Source organism: Pseudophryne corroboree, chromosome 1 (genome assembly GCF_028390025.1).
Source record: "Pseudophryne corroboree isolate aPseCor3 chromosome 1, aPseCor3.hap2, whole genome shotgun sequence".
Lineage (NCBI taxonomy): Eukaryota > Metazoa > Chordata > Amphibia > Anura > Myobatrachidae > Pseudophryne > Pseudophryne corroboree.
Genome location: NC_086444.1, coordinates 1,222,371,976 through 1,222,392,145, shown reverse-complemented (window position 1 = coordinate 1,222,392,145; position 20,170 = coordinate 1,222,371,976).

Genomic DNA, 20,170 nt, shown 5'->3' with positions numbered 1-20,170 from the left:
TGTTCCTTAATTATTGTAAGTTCTTGCGTCGACTCTTCCACTACCAATAATAAGAGGTCCATGGAACACTTATTTAATATGGCTACCCATTTACGGCAAAATGGGATGCTATACCGCCCTATTGTGGGGGTGTTCCGGATCCTGAAACCACGTGGGATTGATTATTTCTATAGTAGTCAGACAGACTAATCCCATGGTAGGTAAAGTCACACTCACGTTGTTTAAGCCTCTGCCACTGCCGAAAAAGTTCCTCCTTCGATCTGACCTGAGGGTCATCATCTAATTTTCTCTTTTTAAGTATAGCTTGGCTTCTGCATCCGAAAAGCTGAAGCGTTCTTTGGCATCCGACTGCGCCAGTTCCCAGGCTGACACCATGTCAGCATTGGCGTCAGTCATGTTGTAGAAGATATTCTATCCAGCTACTAGCTGACTAACCCTCCGTGGACGTCTTCCTTATATATCTATGTATCATCCAAGAGTCCATGTATTGGGTATTCAGGTAAGTGATATTCCAGTATAAAAATCCCAATGGTGCCCTAGCCAGAAGATACCTCTAACATCTGTGGCTCAGATGTATGCAAAGAGGTTTCCCATATAAGCAAAGCTGGCAGGCTCGGCACTCACTTCTGGGCGCTGTTAACTTGCTGCGGTGCCCTCTGGGAATGTTGCCATCCAAATATAGTCACTGTAAAGCAGCGGCACTCAGCAGTGTGATGTAGTGAAAAAAATCCGTTTATTGCGGTCCTACGCAGTTTCGGGGGTAAACCCCGTCTTCAGGGACAAAACAGTACAAATATAGTGCAAACACATTCAGCCTTTTATACCCTCTAAACAAGTGCTCATAATGGATAACGTTACTCACCTGTCCAGCGCTGTCAGTTCCCGCCGCGTCTAGCCGCTGTGTGTACGAGACTCACATGGATGACGTCAGCGGTCAGCGCCAGACAGGGAGCTCCAATCGGTGAGCTAGTGTAGGCGTTGCCAAGCAACCCCTGGAAATATCAACAACACATGTCCATTATGAGCACTTGTTTAGAGGGTATAAAAGGTTGAATGTGTTTGCACTATATTTGTACTGTTTTGTCCCTGAAGACGGGGTTTACCCCCGAAACGGCGTAGGACCGCAATAAACGGCTTTTTTTCACTACATCAGACTGCTGAGTGCCGCTGCTTTACAGTGACTATATTTGGATGGCAACATTCCCAGAGGGCACCGCAGCAAGTTAACAGCGCCCAGAAGTGAGTGCCGAGCCTGCCAGCTTTGCTTTGTATATATATATATATATATATATATATATATATATATATATATATTTATATATATATCCTATATCATTGCCCAGATTGTCACTCTGTAACTGTGTGGCTAATGCTAGGAAGAGTCACAGAGTCAGTGGCTGGATGCAGAGCATGATGTGACATGCGGGCGTCGGGAGCACGCACTATATGCTATATGCAGATGATGGGGGGATTCCCGATTCCGACATCCCGGCCTCCGCTCTCCCCCCCCCCCCCCCCCCCCAAGAAAATGATGCCCGGACGGTGCAGCTGAGGTCTCCCCCGGACCCGCCCGTATCACTCACTTCTCCGCTGACTGGAGGCAGCCCGTCTCCAGCACACAGCCTGCTCCAGCCCTGCAGCCACCACCACCTCCTCCGTCCTCCCCACCTCACGCCCGGCGGCCTCGTATCCGCTTCTGCTGCTGCTGGCCTGCAAAATCTCTTGAGGACTGGGGACAGCCATTGGGTCCACTTAAAGGTCACATGCAGCAGCGGCAGCTCCAGCACCAGGCTGAGGGAGCTCCCCTGACACTGCGTGCGTGTACAGATATACTGCAATACATATATATGCACCCCCACCAGTGGCAAACCTACCACTCCTCCCTCCGCTGCACCCCCACAACTGCCCTCCCCCACATGCAGCACCCCCACAACAACCCATCCCCCACCTGTGACACCCCACAACAGCTCATCCACCATTCGCAGCATTTCCACCCCTCCCCAACCCATGGCACCCGCACAACAGCCCATCCCCCACTTTCAGCACACCCACCCCTCCCCCATCTGCAGCATTCCCACACCCACCACTCCCCCACCTGCAGCACCCATGCAACTGCCCCTCCCCCACATGCGGCACCTCCGCAACTGAACCACCACAACAACTGCCCCTACCCCAGCCGCGGCACCCCCTTAACTGCCCCACCCTCTGCAACCCCGCAACCACTCCTCCTTCATCTGCGCCACACCTGCAACCGCCCCTCCCCCACCTCCTGCACCCTGCAAACACCCCTCCCCCATTCATGTCACCCCTACAACTGCCCCACCCGAGGCACCCCTGAAACTGCCCCATCCGCGGCTCCCTTGCAACTGCCCCACACTCGGAAGACCCGCAACCGCCCCTCCTCCATCCACACCACCCCCAGAACTACCCCTCCACGTGGTTTCTCAGGACTCCCTTCCCCACCCGCAGCTCCCCTGCACCCACCCCTCCTCCACCCGTAGCACCCCGCAACAGCCTTACCCCGCAACTACCCCTCTAACCACAGCGCCCCTGCCCTTCCTCACCCACAGCAACCCCGCATCCATGGCACCCCTGCACCCACCCCTCCCCTAACAGCCACACCCCTGCAACCGCCCTTCTCCCTCCCATGGCACACACGTAACCACCTCCCGCGGTGTCTCAGGACTCCCACCCGTGACACACCCACCCCTCCCTCATCTGCAGCATCCCCAAAAACTGCCCCTCCCCCACCCGCAGTGGATCTGGACCCCCTCCCCCACCACATCACCCCCACAACTGGCCATCTCCCACCGTCAGCAACCCCACACCTACCCCTCCCCCACCCATGGCTGCCCTGCAGCCTCCCCTCCCTCACCCGCTGCACCCCTGTAACTGCCCATCCCCCACTTACAGTGGCTCAGGACTCCCTCCCCCACCTGCGTCACCCTCACAACTGCCCCACCCGTGGCACACCCGCAACCACCCCACCCACGGCACCCCCACAACCACCCCTCTCCTACCCGTGGCAACCTCCCCTCCCGCACAAGGCAGTAATACTCCATATAATAACAATATTGCATGACCCAAGGGTGTGTAAGGGTGAAGAGGGCATAGCCCCTTGAGATGGTTTGAAGAGCACCCATAGAATGCGATGAATCACCTAATATATATATATATATATATATATATATATATGGAATAGGAGATCCTTTTTGCGCTCTAAAATTGGACCTATACCTTTAATTGTACTCAATAATTTTATTAAGGGGCAAGCTTCTACACAGAGATGGTCCCCTGTCGAACAAGACCAAAAATAGAAATCAAGAAATCTCTGTGGAGCGCACTTAATGACTGAAATAAATATATTTATGTATAATACAATATAATATGGTTATATTGGTTTCTGACAAAGAGAGGATGACATCACACAAACACCCTTTAAACTTTAAAACATCTGTTGCTTTTTATTGCTAAAATAATTACATTTCAATACTGATAAAAATGATGTACACTTTTACAATGTGTTATTGTTCATTACAGCCAAAAAATTGAATAACAACTTTTCCAAACAATAAAAGATTTTTTCACTCAACGCGTTTCGTCGTATGTCGACTTCTTCAGGAGTGTTTTTTATGAAAAGGTGATTAATTAGTTTGAAACAGCTGTATTTTCACAAAATTATAATCCATATTTTACTGATGTTTAATATTAATCTTCCAAAGGCTTGTAATTAATTTGTCCACATTTTTATTTAATATACCTACAATACTTTCATATGTCCAAAAAATATATATATGAGGATCCGGCAATGGGATAAATAATATTAAGCTTCTTTTATTTCCCAGCAGCTCTCCTTGTGTGTCCTCATACACAGATTCCACTTTTGGATCTCTGTGTATGAGGACACACAAGGAGAGCTGCTGGGAAATAAAAGAAGCTTAATATTATTTATCCCATTGCCGGATCCTCATATATATATTTTTTGGACATATGAAAGTATTGTAGGTATATTAAATAAAAATGTGGACAAATTAATTACAAGCCTTTGGAAGATTAATATTAAACATCAGTAAAATATGGATTATAATTTTGTGAAAATACAGCAGTTTCAAACTAATTAATTACCTTTTCATAAAAAACACTCCTGAAGAAGTCGACATACGACGAAACGCGTTGAGTGAAAAAATCTTTTATTGTTTGGAAAAGTTGTTATTCAATTTTTTGGCTGTAATGAACAATAACACATTGTAAAAGTGTACATCATTTTTATCAGTATTGAAATTTAATTATTTTAGCAATAAAAAGCAACAGATGTTTTAAAGTTTAAAGGGTGTTTGTGTGATGTCATCCTCTCTTTGTCAGAAACCAATATAACCATATTATATTGTATTATACATAAATATATTTATTTCAGTCATTAAGTGTGCTCCACAGAGATATACTATTTCTTGATATATATATATATATATATATATATATAGTAACACAGTCAAGCGGCACTCCTTCCCCAATAGAATGAGCATTAACAGCCGGTGCCCTCCATAAAGAACCTGCACGGTTCCTCACACATGTATAGAAGTCGTCCGGCGGCACTCACGGCAATAAAGACAAACAAGCAGCTCCAATCAGCCAACGTTTCAATGTTATTTGTTCAACATTTTCGTCAGGGTATAATACATTAACAGACATCACATACCTTTATACCATCACTGGCCCGTCCATTCCTCCCGCCGTCCGCGCGCCACGCTCAATGAAATGACGTCATCACGGTGCGCCCGGACACCAAGTAGGTACGGAGGGACCAGAGCACCAAACTTGTACAAAGTGCAAAATGCTAAAATGAAAAAAGACAAAAACCATAAACAATAATGTTACACATATTCAACGAAGTACACTGTAGCAGCCTGCCTGTAGTATCTGATAATACTGACACTAATAATGAGTAATAACAGAAGAGATTTCATCAATGTTACAAAAATAGAAATCTATGACATTAAAGCGATGTTCAGTCGGCACCATTGACGCCAACAGATCTAAATACACGTCATAAACAAAGTGTACACAAACACACATTTATTATGATCACACATTTCTTATAAAAAGCATGACAATCCCAACTGCTCGTTTAACCCACGGGGGGACAGTGTAACCAATAGGAAAATCCACTTGGATTCTGCCTGTAACAGACGCAGACCCCGATCACCCCCTCGTTTTAACGGGGGGATGTGATCTATTATACGGTGGCGTAAAGTTGCTAGGGAATGGCGGGCTTCTACAAAGTGTCTGGGGACAGGTAGATCACTTTTCCCTGACATTAATGCGGCCCTTATCGATGAACGGTGGTTCGCCATGCGTTCCTTTAAAGTACTCTCAGTTTTGCCCACGTAGTGCAAACCACATGGGCAACTGAGAAGATAAATCACAAACTTCGTACTGCACGTGACTCTGTGACGAATGTTAAACTTTTTCCCGGTATAGGGGTGATGAAAAGAATCGCCTGCTATCATATGGCTGCACGTAGTGCAGCCCAGGCATTTGAAGCAGCCTTTGCGCTGCTGATTCAAAAAAGATTTGCTCTGTATCTCTACAGGAGATGGAAACTGAATATCCGATTTTACCACATAATCACGGATATTTCTACCCCTCTTTTAGGCTGGCATTATCCTTTGATCACGTAAATTGGAGAGAGCGGGGTCAGATTGAATGACCGGCCAGAATGATTTAGTCACCCTGTTGATTTTGGTACTTGCAGTATTAAATTTGCTAACCCAAACAAACTTTGACTGACTATCTCTGGTCACTGGCAACAATGAATCTGATCTAGAAATTTTAAGGACCCGATTCTTGGTGCGTGCAAACTCTCTAGGACAGTATCCCCTGTTTTTAAACTTACTGACCATCTCGTCCAGAGCACTTTCGAGTTGTGTTTCATCATTGATGATTCTACGCACCCGGAGCATCTGTGAAAACGGGAGACCTCTCTAAAGAGGTTCTGGGTGATGACTACTGGCAAGTAGTATATTGTTCCTATCTGTTGGTTTACAGAATAACTGGGTTCGGATTTTATCATCAATGAGGCTGATATTAACATCTAAGAAATTCACACTAGATGTACTCATAGTATAGGTGAATTTCACTGGCGAGTCAGTTCCATTATGGGTATCAATCAATGACTTAAGTTGCTCTCCTGGACCAGTCCACAGGAGCAACAAGTCATCAATGTATCTAAGATACAGCAATACATTTGACTTGACCTCTTCGTTTGAGAAAAATAATTCTTCCTCTACACCAAACATAAAGCAATTAGCCAGTGATGGAGATACATTACTCCCCATGGCGCAGCCCTGTCGCTGCACGTAAAACGCATTGTTGAACATAAAGGAATTGCGTTCTAGCGTAAGCCGCAATAATCGAATGAATAGTTCAACACAAGGCCCTTTATACAGGGGGTGATTGTCAATCACCTTCTGTACAGCAATCAGGCCTGCGCCATGAGGAATACACGTATAAAGGCTCTTAACATCTATGGTCACAAAAAAACAACCCAGAGGAACTGTCTGAATTTCTGCCAATCTAGTCAAGAGTGAAGTAGTATCCTTTAAATAATAATCATGGGTCTGCACACATGGTTGGAGAAAAAAATTAAGATACATGGAGATTTTTTGGAATAATGATCCCCTCGCAGATATGATGGGACGAGCTGGAGGGGCATATCGATCCTTATGTATCTTGGGAATCGAATATAACAGTGGCACAATTGGGTATGGTACCTTCAAAGCATCACACACATCAGCCAAAATATCACCATCAAGAACAGCTTTGTGCAAAATAGCATCTAATTCTTTCTTGCATGATGACGTGGGATCCGACCTCAGGGCACAATAGGTGGAATGATCACTAAGTTGACGGTTCAATTCTAACACATAGTCTGCTGTATTTTGCACGACTATGGCTCCACCCTTGTCCGCCGGTCTGAATACCACGTCATCATATTTACTAAGAGACATTAATGCCTGCCATTCCTCCTTAGATAAATTGCTAAACTGATTTTTAGAAGAAGTCGACATGTCTTCAATACTCATGTCAATAGTGCGACAAAAGGATTTAATGGCGGCATTCGTAGAACCAGGGTCAAATACTGATTTTTTTATGCAAAAAACTGGGTAATGGGTCACTAGTCACAGTCACTTTCTCAGGTGAATTGAAATATTCTTTAAGACGTAATTGTCTACTCAATTTATAGCGTTCAATTATCCATTCAAACGGTTCGAACCGCTGTGTAGGGACAAAGTTCAAACCTCTAGACAGTACCTTATTTTCATTTGGAGTGAGAACTCGATCGGAAATGTTAATGATCAGCTCCTCTTCTGTACTGGAGGACGTCCTCCGCCACGTCCTTTGGTTTTGGCCCCCCCTCCTCGTGTACCTCCGCTTGGGTCAGAAATCTGGGCTCTTGTCCGAACCCCTAAAGGGCGACGACCAGAGATGTTACCACGCTCATTTTCGCTAGCTGAAGCTGTACCATCAGTAGACGTGTCGGTATCAAACTGGCCCCTATTGTACCGATTGGACATCCGCTTTCTTGGGGCTCTTGAATAGGGGGTAGTGCCTGATATCCAGGGATATACCTGTTTCTTGGCGTAATCTTGATTCACTTTCTCCAATTTCAGGCGTTTATATTGCAACAGATCCTTGCGATATTTGTCGACCTGTGTCGATAACTGCTCCAGCCAATTGGAGGTAGTGTCAGCCAATAACGTAGGTTTGTGAGTGGTTTCAAACTCATCTATTTGGGACCTGATAGTCATTAGCTCTTTCGTCACCTCCTCTATCACCAACAAGATGAGATCATAGGAACACTTATTTAAAATGGCTATCCATTTCTTGCAGAAAGTGGCATTCAGCCTGCCAATAGTAGGAATGTTCCTTATCCTGAAACCACGTGGTATTTTACCATCCCGATGGTAATCAGACAGTGTTACCCCATGGTAGTAATAATCTTGTTCACGCTTTTTAAGCTTCAATAGCTCTCTATATAAATGTATATTCTCAATGTTGCCTCCAGTTACTGACAAATTATCCTTAAAACGGATATTGATGGCATCATTATCCGAATAGCTGAAAGTCTCTCCTGGGGTTAAATCAAACCCAGCCAATAATGCATCTGTATCGGTGTCGGCAGCTGTCGACATTCCAACAGGGGTAAGGCAAACCACAGTACTGGAATATGTGTTGAAACCACACGTGCACACCCAGTCTATTACCCCAGTGTGTAACAATAGATGCTGCAGCAAGCACCCAATACAACCTGATGCTGGTAAAATATTCCGGAGGGTGCCTTCAAAAACGGTTCATCCAAAGATCAATCGTTCAAATAGTAACACAGTCAAGCGGCACTCCTTCCCCAATAGAATGAGCATTAACAGCCGGTGCCCTCCATAAAGAACCTGCACGGTTCCTCACACATGTATAGAAGTCGTCCGGCGGCACTCACGGCAATAAAGACAAACAAGCAGCTCCAATCAGCCAACGTTTCAATGTTATTTGTTCAACATTTTCGTCAGGGCATAATACATTAACAGACATCACATACCTTTATACCATCACTGGCCCATCCATTCCTCCCGCCGTCCGCGCGCCACGCTCAATGAAATGACGTCATCACGGTGCGCCCGGACACCAAGTAGGTATGGAGGGACCAGAGCACCAAACTTGTACAAAGTGACAAAATGCTAAAATGAAAAAAGACAAAAACCATAAACAATAATGTTACACATATTCAACGAAGTACACTGTAGCAGCCTGCCTGTAGTATCTGATAATACTGACACTAATAATGAGTAATAACAGAAGAGATTTCATCAATGTTACAAAAATAGAAATCTATGACATTAAAGCGATGTTCAGTCGGCACCATTGACGCCAACAGATCTAAATACACGTCATAAACAAAGTGTACACAAACACACATTTATGATGATCACACATTTCTTATAAAAAGCATGACAATCCCAACTGCTCGTTTAACCCACGGGGGGACAGTGTATCCAATAGGAAAATCCACTTGGATTCTGCCTGTAACAGACGCAGACCCCGATCACCCCCTCGTTTTAACGGGGGGATGTGATCTATTATACGGTGGCGTAAAGTCGCTAGGGAATGGCGGGCTTCTACAAAGTGTCTGGGGACAGGTAGATCACTTTTCCCTGACATTAATGCGGCCCTTATCGATGAACGGTGGTTCGCCATGCGTTCCTTAAAAGTACTCTCAGTTTTGCCCACGTAGTGCAAACCACATGGGCAACTGAGAAGATAAATCACAAACTTCATACTGCACGTGACTCTGTGACGAATGTTAAACTTTTTCCCGGTATAGGGGTGATGAAAAGAATCGCCTGCTATCATATGGCTGCACGTAGTGCAGCCCCGGCATTTGCAGCAGCCTTTGCGCTGCTGATTCAAAAAAGATTTGCTCTGTATCTCTACAGGAGATGGAAACTGAATATCCGATTTTACCACATAAAAAATTAATTACAAGCCTTTGGAAGATTAATATTAAACATCAGTAAAATATGGATTATAATTTTGTGAAAATACAGCTGTTTCAAACTAATTAATTACCTTTTCATAAAAAACACTCCTGAAGAAGTCGACATACGACGAAACGCGTTGAGTGAAAAAATCTTTTATTGTTTGGAAAAGTTGTTATTCAATTTTTTGGCTGTAATGAACAATAACACATTGTAAAAGTGTACATCATTTTTATCAGTATTGAAATGTAATTATTTTAGCAATAAAAAGCAACAGATGTTTTAAAGTTTAAAGGGTGTTTGTGTGATGTCATCCTCTCTTTGTCAGAAACCAATATAACCATATTATATTGTATTATACATAAATATATTTATTTCAGTCATTAAGTGTGCTCCACAGAGATATACTATTTCTTGATATATATATATATATATATATATATATATATTCTTAATACCTTCATCCAGAGTGCTTAAATTTAAAAAATACGAGACTGCACGTAGCACGTAAAATTTCTAACTATGAATGGCATGAAGGTGATTACCTTTGTAGTGCAGACGTTGGGACCCTATATACCATTATCGAGAAAGAGAAAGGTTTAGCGGCAGTCTCGTATTTTTTAAATTTAAGCACTCTGGATGAAGGTATTAAGAATTTTATCTTAGAGAGTATTGCATTTATTTTAATAAATAATTACTTTATATTTGATGGTACATTTTATTTACAGCGCACAGGGACTGCCATGGGCACCAGGTTTGCCCCCAGCTATGCCAATTTATTTATGGCCCACTGGGAAGAGCAGGTAGTTTATGGTGGGGGCGAGCTGGGGGTGAACCTGGTGTCATGGCAACGTTTTATAGACAAAATATTTTTTATATGGAGAGGGGACATAAATGAATTAAATGACTTTTGCACTTTTCTGAACTCCAATGAGGTTTCGATCAATTTGACTTTTACTATTAGTACTGGGGAAGTATCCTTTTTAGATCTAAATATATATATAGACGAAGATAAATTAAAAACAAAAACGTTTCGTAAAGGAACTGACTCAAACAGTTTTATTGATGTAACAAGCCAACACCACTCTAACTGGCTGGGATCGATTCCCTTTAGCCAATTTATACGCATCAAAAGAAATTGTACAGATGAGGCTGTCTGTATTGAACAACAAAATGATCTATCAGAAAGATTCAAAGCTAAAGGTTACTCTTCAGAAGTATTAAGAAAGACTAGAGATAAAGTGAATAATATTAATAGAGAAGACCTCCTGAAGGAAAGGGAAAAGGTCAATAAAGATAACAAAGACTACCAATGGGCATTTATAAGTCAATTTAATGACCGACATAAGGAGATAGAGAACATTTTCAACACTAATTGGAAATTACTCAAACAAGATACTATATTGGGAAGTGTTATCCCTGATAAACCCATATTTATTTATAAGAGAGCTCCCTCTTTGAAAAATCATCTAGTAAAAAGCCACATTGAACGTAACCCAAGACAAAGTATACGCACTAAGGGCTATCACCGTTGTGGTGATTGCCTAATGTGCAAAACCGTTAAAAGCAAAGAGAGAAAAATTACCAATGTAATGATCAATGGCAAGCCTGTCGAGATAAAGGAGTTCATTACGTGTCACTCTAAAAATATTATATATGTCTTGAAATGTTCTTGTGGTTATTTTTATGTGGGAAAAACCACTAGATGTTTAAAAGTGAGAGCTGCGGAGCATATTTATAATATCCGTAAGGGATTATTAACACATACTGTTTCTTCTCATTTTAAAGTAACTCATAATGCAAATGAATGCAATATACGTAGTTTTTTTGGGATACAGCAGATCCAAACGAATTGGCGAACCAGGAATATTGAGAAAAGATTATCCCAATCAGAGATGAGATGGATACATCACTTGGGGACCCTTGGACCTAATGGTCTCAATGGGGACTTTGAGTTGAAGTGTTTTTTAGGTTGAGCCTCATATGTCCATTTGAGGGGTGCACTTTTTTATCTCTTTTTTATGTCTTTCCTATATGCTGCTAGATCTGTCTTTTATCTTTTATGTGTACTACTAAGATTGCTATTATATACTGTTTTTTTATAATGTTTTTTATTTTTTGAGGTATTGACATCTGTAAATTCAATACCATTCCATAATATATGAAAGCTGCTAAAAGTCTGGAATGTAAAGATACCGAGGAGAGAACGATCCTCGACGTTTTGGAACGCATAAGTATAACTGCTTCCGGACATAAGTTCTCGATGTGGAGGCTTCCGGTAAAATGGAACGCTCGGCCATACTGGATCCGGCACTTTGGAACGCATAATTACGGCTGATACCGGACATAGTGTTTCAGTGCGGAGACTTCCGGTGAAGTGGAACGCACGGCCATACTGGATCCGGCCGTCGGAGTATTCCGGCGCATGTGCGCCCTGGACATTGTACTGATTAGCGGTAATGTAGTGCAGCTGATATTGTATTAGTTAGGGTATAAGTAGGAGCCTTGGGGAGAGTGCCATTACGCTTCTGAGGAAGGACAAAGGTTGTCTGAAACGCGTTAAGCGTACGCGTCTCCCTGCTGTATCATTCCTTGTGGACTTGCACCTGTAGCTGGCATCGGGTTGCTGACCTGGATCACGGTTTCCGGAGCCCTTATCCTTGGTTCCATTTTCCATCTGGAGCATACAGGACCCTATTACCAGCTGCTACGGAAGCCATTGGAGATACATTTCTATATGTTTTTAACCGTCTGTTTTGGTGTAAGTGCGATATTTTAAAATAAATGTATATGCTTTTAAAAGGTTAATTGCACTATTGCACCTTCTCTATCATTTATACCTCTTACGAGCGATAGGTGTGAAGAGGTTACACCTTATTATCGAAATACACACCTGTGGAGCATCTATCTGTGGTCATCTTCACTGCTGCTGCTGCTGTTGTTGCCTATGAGGATAACTATACGCCTGTTGACTACTTCTGTTAGGTATAAATGTGATGGATCAAATACATTTTTTGTTGTAAAGAAGATAATTTGCACTATTGCACTTTTTTCTCTACTCCTTTTATGAGCCTTAAAAAGCTCTTTTTATAGGTGAAGGAGTTACAATCCATTACAAAGCTTGAAAATTGTATACCATTATTATCTAATACGGTACTGCTATTTATTTATATTTTCACCCACTGGTGTGCACATATAAAACTTGGGTGTTATTGGAGCGCTTTGATCTATCTTTCTATTTCTATGCTATATCTGTTATTTTTTGGTGCAAGGGGATATACACTGTGATCTTTAGATTTTAGCTGCACCGATAACGTTTGCGCAGATCCTCAATACCTTACTACAAATAGTGTATTCACAATACTATGAGATAAATTTTAACCATTTACACTTTTACATCAGCTATATTCGCAAGCCTGCAGATAACAAAAAAAGAAAGAGAAAGAGACATAAAAACATCACAGGGGCTAAATCCCTCTTAAGAGTACAGAAATAGCATATTCCCCATATTATGATGTAAATTTCAACCATTTAAACCTTTACACCAGCATTATCCAAGAGCCTTCAAAAAACAAAAGAAAAGGAGAAAGAGAGAGAAAAACATCACAAACACTCAAACCGTCTTGAGAGTACAGTTCATTTAGTCTCGTTCCGAACCGGAGCACCGAAAGGAACTGTGGACCACAGATGACTTGGTACTCTCTGCGATAGTGATGACCCTGAAGAACGTTGATTTGCAGATTCCATATGTGGAGCCAAAGTACTTTCTTTTAAGGGCTGAGAAAGATTAAGTTGAGACAAGAGATGAAAAGCTTCTTCTTTTGATCTTGCAGATAACCGTTTCCCATCTACAGTACTTGCACTATCTACATTTCCCATCTACTTGAAAGGGTAACCCTATCTATAATGGATTTGATTGTCTCTGAGGATTTGGGTGTAGTCCCTTAGATCATATCTACGTCTAAGAGTAACCGGGCATAAATCCTGAAATATAGACAGGGTGGAGGATTCAAATTGACATGTGTCCTTTTCCCATGAAACCGCCAAGATTTTTTCCTTGGTTTTAAAATAACGGCAACGCAATACCGTTTCCCTTTGTGGAGCCAATGATGAAGGTTTTTGTTATATTATTATTTTATTATAATAATATTTTTTTTATTATTATTCATTTTAAAACTGCAAAAGGAAATGAAAATTATAAAACGGAAGATATAGTATTCAATTAATAAAAATATATTTTATAAAAAAAATTAGTGAATAAAATTAATCAACATACATACCAGATTATTAATGGCCAGCTGTAAATTATGTACTTTAGAATATCAAGAAACTCTTGGGACTGCAATGAAAATAAAATACGCTTTTGTTTACAAATAATATGGTAAATTAAATATATTACATTTTAAGTAAAGTATATAAATATATTAGTGTAGCAATATTTTGTAACATTTTAAATTTTAAAGTAATTGTGCCACCTGAACAATGTTACTCATTTGAAATTATTTACTAAATAAGTGTATACATTTGAACTATAGCGAACATCTCTATATGAAAATCCAAATTTCATTTTCTAAAATACATATATGGCTCAATACTTATTGGAGAATGTCCTTTGTACAGATTCATCAAAACTGGAGTTTTTGGAAAGTCACATCAGCTCACTGTCCATAGGTTAAAAAAAAATTATTTGTAAAAGAGTACGTTCTATTTACTGTGACAGATGGATGAGGCTTGGGTATGTTTCTGGGCTGCTTTGCTGTATCTTCCACTGGGTGCCTGAGAACTTTGCAGAACACAATGAAATATCAGGACTGTCTAGGCATTTTAACTTCACCAAGATCCAGACACCAGAACCTCAGACAACACTACAGAAGCCATGATTGAGAAGACAGTCCATTTTCAGCAGCCACTGCCAACACTCCCATCCCAAATGTGGAGAAGATGTCATAATTTTGGATACCTTTCAAAAGATGCACTAGGTACTAGAACCAGAATGGTGATTAATCTAGCTCGCCATATGACAGACATGACTCAGGCAAATAGGGCTAAAAAAGAGACTCTACACAGCCTGCAAAAATACCTTATGGCCCTAAGAGATTCATTGGCTGTGTCACAACTGAGGGCCTGAGTTGACGGGAGGCAACCTCAGTTGTAGGGGCTGAGATGTAACGGAACCTGGGAGGTTGTATCAGACCCCTAGACATGTAAGTAACATGTAGAATAACTGCCCGAAGGCGTGACCACGACAACCAGGATAAAAGTCAATGATGTTTATTATGACAAACTCCGTAACACAGCAGCAAATAAGAAAACATAAAAGTCAGCAGGGCAATAATACAGTTCCTGGGTACTACAGGGTGGTAGGGACCACAGGGCTCTGGTAGTATGAGACAGTTGATAAATACAATTCCTGGGTACTACAGGGTGGCAAGGGCCACAGGCACTGGTAGTGTGAGACAGTTCTAATAATCTTCTAGTTGGAAAGTCCTTACCAGGCCTGACTGTAGCAATGGAGAGAACCCAGGATCGTACCAGCTGGTGTTCCAGGAAAGGCTGGGCTGCTGAAGACAAAACGGCTGCTGTGGATACTGGCTGGAACCAGACTGTTGTTGGTACGGAGTGGATACTGGCTGGAACCAGTTAAATAATAAACGAACTTGAGAGCGATGAAATAATAATACCGGTGGAGAGTGGTAAACTGCTGAAAGGACACCGGCCCTTTAAGAGAAGCTGTACACTGCTGGAAGCTGGGCTGGAAGCAGGTGATTGACTTGAGAGCGATGAAATAATAATGAAGTTTGGAGTTTGAGAGCGGTGAAATAATAATACCGGTGGAGAGTGGTAAACTGCAGAAAAGGACACCGGCCCTTTAAGAGAAGCTGTACACTGCTGGAAGCTGGGCTGGAAGCAGGTGATTGTTTGAGAGCGGTGAAATAATAATACCGGTGGAGAGTGGTAAACTGCAGAAAGGACACCGGCCCTTTAAGAGAAGCTGTACACTGCTGGATGCTGGGCTGGAAGCAGGTGATTGTTGTAGCTGGAAACAGGTGAGTCCAGAATGGATCGGAGAGTCAGGCTACACCGCAGATGGAATGCTGGTGCGGGTCTCTGTAGCAGAAGTCTGGAGACAGGAGCTGGAACCTGGAAGACAACCACAGGAGAGAGACAAACTGGAACTAGGTTAGACAACCAAAGCACTGACGCCTTCCTTGCTCAGGCACAGCTTACTTATACCTGCAGCAAGGAAGGGGTTGGCTAGGCAATTATGCAAATCAACAATACAGACAGCAGATTGGTGGAAATGATCAGATGACAAAATCCAAGATGGCTGCGCCCATGCAGACACTTGGAGGGAAGTTTGGTTTGTAATCCATGTGAGAATTGAAACAGTAATGGCGACGCCGGCCACAGGAGACAGGAGACGCCAGACTGACAAGCGCACATTTAACCACGCGGGCACAGCGGAGGCCGCGGCTGATTAAATCACCACTCTGACATTCTGCATGTGGAAACTCAGGAACAGCGGGATCCGGTCCTGGAACGCTGAGCCAGCCTTAGGAGGCATCTGAAGGGTAAGTAATGGCGTCCAGATTACCGGATCGTGACAGGCTGTTCTTAGCATATCTACTGCTAGCAACCAAGCCACCACCTCACCATCCAAAGCTTCCAACTATGGACAGTGTATGCACATGTGGAGGTAGGCCAAAAGGCCTAGGTGGAAGCAGACATAAAAGCAAAGACAAAGAAAAGTATATGTTTCTATTTGTGAGGATTTAACATTTTGGTAATTACAGGCCCATCTGCAATCTCTAGGTTCTTCTGGCACACATCCTAATAAGATGCTGGATCTGGTCATGCTTCGGCACCCTCCTCTTGCACTGCTCTCAATGTCAAGAGCTCAGACATGTACAGCTCACAGGTGTTCAGAAAACTTGCCATTACTACACCCACAATGGTGAAATGTAGGTAGGACTGTTTTACATAGGGGTTTGATTAGTGTTAATGGACACAGAGGCGTAACTAAGGGGGGCCAAGCAGGGCACATGCCCTGGGTGCTGTGGCAGGCCCAGCATAAGGGGGCGCCGCTGGCCGGGGCATCATAACTGCTCGGCCCCCCTCACTTACCTCGCCCGCTGCCCGCCGCCACCATTGTGCTGCTGCTGTGTGTTGCTGCTATCCGCCTTTCCCACTGACCCAGACCTGCCGTGGACGTGATGCTCAGCTGTGATTGAGCAGCAGCATCCAGTCACCTGCTGCTGAGAGGGAGCGTGAATGAGCTCTTCGCTGATTGGCCACCCCTGCTCCTTCCAGAACTTGCAGGCTCCCCGGCTCCCGGCTTCCAGACTCCCTGACTCGAGACCCAGCTCCAAGCTGAAGGTAAGGGGGGTAAAATAACAAGTCCAAGCTCCCAGATGATGGTATGGGGGGGGGGTAAAATAACACAGACACACACACAAAAAAAACCACCAACTCACTATCTCTCTTAAGGGGGGAGGAAGACACTAAGAGACACAGGGTGGGATGTATTAAAATACATCGACTCCCCTTGTCGCCCATCGCAGTGATGTTAATCGCACATGTACTAACATATACGATTAACATCGCAATGCGGTGACGGAGGTCCCCCGCGATACCTGTGAGGTGGTGTGTGGGGGGTCTCCATCACCTCCCTGAAGTCTCTGGCTGTCCCAGGTGCCTCCTCTTCCTTCCCGCAGCCGGGCAGCATTACTACTATTACTTTCATGCCAGGCCTTCAGTCCCTCCCCCACTCGCATGCCCCATTTTCCCATGCCCTATTTTCAGTAGCCACACCCCTTCATGAATGTGGCCAATTTTTCTGTGCGCACACACAGTTGCTTTAAAGGCCTTTTTTTATTGTTCGGGGGGCGCCATTCCTAATCTTGCCCTGGGCTACAAACACCCTAGTTACACCTCTGAATGGACATCTTTTGTGTTAATAGGTCTCAGATGTTGTTGCCATCCTGAGATCAGTCTACTATTTCATGAATTTATTTTTGTGAGCTTTGCTTGAGTTTATGACTCACAGGTTATTACATCTGGGGAGTTGTATGTTGTATGTTTTATATGTTCTCAAAGCCTATTACATGTGATTGCTAAGCACATGTTTTCCCCCCAAAACAATAATATTTTAAGAACACTCACATTATTACATTTCCCCCCTGATCTAAATCATTTCAAGCATATGTAGTATGGTGAAAGCACCCGCCCAGCTTTAGACATCTGGGTGTGGTACAGAAGATAGACATTAAAAAGATAGACAGTCATTAGGTCTACACCATGGGGTCGACATACAAATGCTAGGAAGGGTCACACGGTTGACAGGGACAAAAGGTCAACACAAAAATATTGGGAGTGTTATTTTGTGTTTTAAAACATTTTTAACCCTAATTAGTTGAAAGGTTTCCACTCGTGTGCTTGCTTTGCTTGTCACACTTTGGGATTGGTGGCTTGCTTTGCTTGTCACACTTTGGGATTGGTGGCTTTCTTTGCTTGTCACACTTTGGGATTGGTGGCTTGCTTTGCTTGTCACACTTTGGGATTGGTGGCTTGCTTTGCTTGTCACACTTTGGGATTGGTGGCTTGCTTTGCTTGTCACACTTTGGGATTGGTGGCTTGCTTTGCTTGTCACACTTTGGGATTGGTGGCTTGCTTTGCTTGAGATTGGTGCCTTGCTTTGCTTGTCACACTTTGGGATTGGTGGCTTGCTTTGCTTGTCACACTTTGGGATTGGTGGCTTGCTTTGCTTGTCACACTTTGGGATTGGTGGCTTGCTTTGCTTGTCACACTTTGGGATTGGTGGCTTGCTTTGCTTGTCACACTTTGGGATTGGTGGCTTGCTTTGCTTGTCACACTTTGGGATTGGTGGCTTGCTTTGCTTGTCACACTTTGGGATTGGTGGCTTGCTTTGCTTGAGATTGGTGCCTTGCTTTGCTTGTCACACTTTGGGATTGGTGGCTTGCTTTGCTTGTCACACTTTGGGATTGGTGGCTTGCTTTGCTTGTCACACTTTGGGATTGGTGGCTTGCTTTGCTTATCACATTTTGGGATTGGTGGCTTGCATTGCTTGTCACACTTTGGGATTTATGGCTTGCATTGCTTGTCACACTTTGGGATTTGTGGCTTGCATTGCTTGTCACACTTTGGGATTGGTGGCTTGCTTTACTTGTCACACTTTGGGATTAGTGGCATGCTTTGCTTGTCACACTTTGGGATTGGTGGCTTGCTTTGCTTGTCACACTTTGGGATTGGTGGCTTGCTTTGCTTGTCACACTTTGGGATTGGTGGCTTGCTTTGCATGTCACACTTTGGGATTGGTGGCTTGCTTTGCTTGTCACACTTTGGGATTGGTTGCTTGCTTTGCTTGTCACACTTTGGGATTGGTGGCTTGCTTTGCTTGTCACACTTTGGGATTGGTGGCTTGCTTTGCATGTCACACTTTGGGATTGGTGGCTTGCTTTGCTTGTCACACTTTGGGATTGGTGGCTTGCTTTGCTTGTCACACTTTGGGATTGGTGGCTTGCTTCGTTCTCCACAAGTTTACTAAAGGTAATTGTTTGTGACATGAATAGCACATTTGTTGAAATGTGGTCCATTGTGGTCTCGCTTTGCTCACCTCGCTTTTGGTTTGGTTATTTAAGGTAATAGTTTGTGACATATAGCATGAAAACCCTTAGAAACGTGTCGACCATATGTGTATCAGACGTTTTCATGTCGACATTTTGACCCTGTCTATGTTTTGTCTGGCGACCATATGTTGTCGACCTATTGACTGTCTAGCTATACACTGGAACATATTTAAGACAACCAGAGCAGTTTGCTAAGAAAGAGTGGGCCAAACTCGTAAACTCTTTGGGACTAATTCAGACCTGATCGCTAGCAGGAGATTTTTGCACTACTGCGATCAGATAGTCGCCGCCTACAGGGGGAGTGTACTTTAGCTGTGCAAGTGTGCCAACACATGTGTAACAGAGCTGTATGACCAGATTTTGTGCAGTCTCTGCGCAGCCCAGGACTTACTCAGCCGCTGCGACCACTTCAGCCTGTCCGGGACCGGAATTGACGTCAGGAACCCTCCCTACAAATGCAAGGACACACCTGTGTTTTTCCAGACACTCCCTGAAAATGGTCAGTTGACACACACAAATGCCTTCTTCCCTTCGATCTCCTTGCGATCGCCCGTGCGAACGGATCCTTTGCACAAACCCATCGCTGAGCTGCGATCCGCTTTGTACCAGTGCGACGCACCTGAGTATTGCTGTGCATACGCATGTGCAATTTGGACCTGATTTTCCGCTGTGCGAAAACACACAGCAGCGATCAGGTCTGAATTACCCCCTTTGTCTCCAAAGATTCCTAACACAAAGGGCAATGCTCTGTCCACAGCAATTCTGTACTGTACTTCTACAATAATAATAATAATAATTATTATTATTATTATTATTATTATTATTATTATTATACTATATTTATTTTACATCCTATTCTTTGTAATGAACATTTTCATGTCAAATGTAAAATATGATTGCTGATAAACATTTGGCAGCTCTCAGTGTCTCGGCCACAGGAGGTGACTGCCTTATAGACGTACAGCAATTGTACAGATAGTTATCACAAAGACA